This window comes from Trachemys scripta, chromosome 4, assembly GCF_013100865.1.
Source record: "Trachemys scripta elegans isolate TJP31775 chromosome 4, CAS_Tse_1.0, whole genome shotgun sequence".
NCBI lineage: Eukaryota > Metazoa > Chordata > Testudines > Emydidae > Trachemys > Trachemys scripta.
Genome location: NC_048301.1, coordinates 139,348,406 through 139,348,610, shown reverse-complemented (window position 1 = coordinate 139,348,610; position 205 = coordinate 139,348,406).

Sequence of the window (205 nt, the reverse complement as noted above, 5' to 3'; positions counted from 1 at the left end):
AACAAAAACAACAAGGATTCCTGTGGCACCTTAGAGACTAACACATTTATTTGGGCATATGCTTTCGTGGGCTATAACCCACTGGTTCATAACAATGTATATACATAATTATACATTATTTAATAATGCAATATTCAAATCTGGAATTGGAGTGGCTGAAAGTGACAAAATATTTCTGGGAGCGCTCAGAGTGCCATTGTGGTGA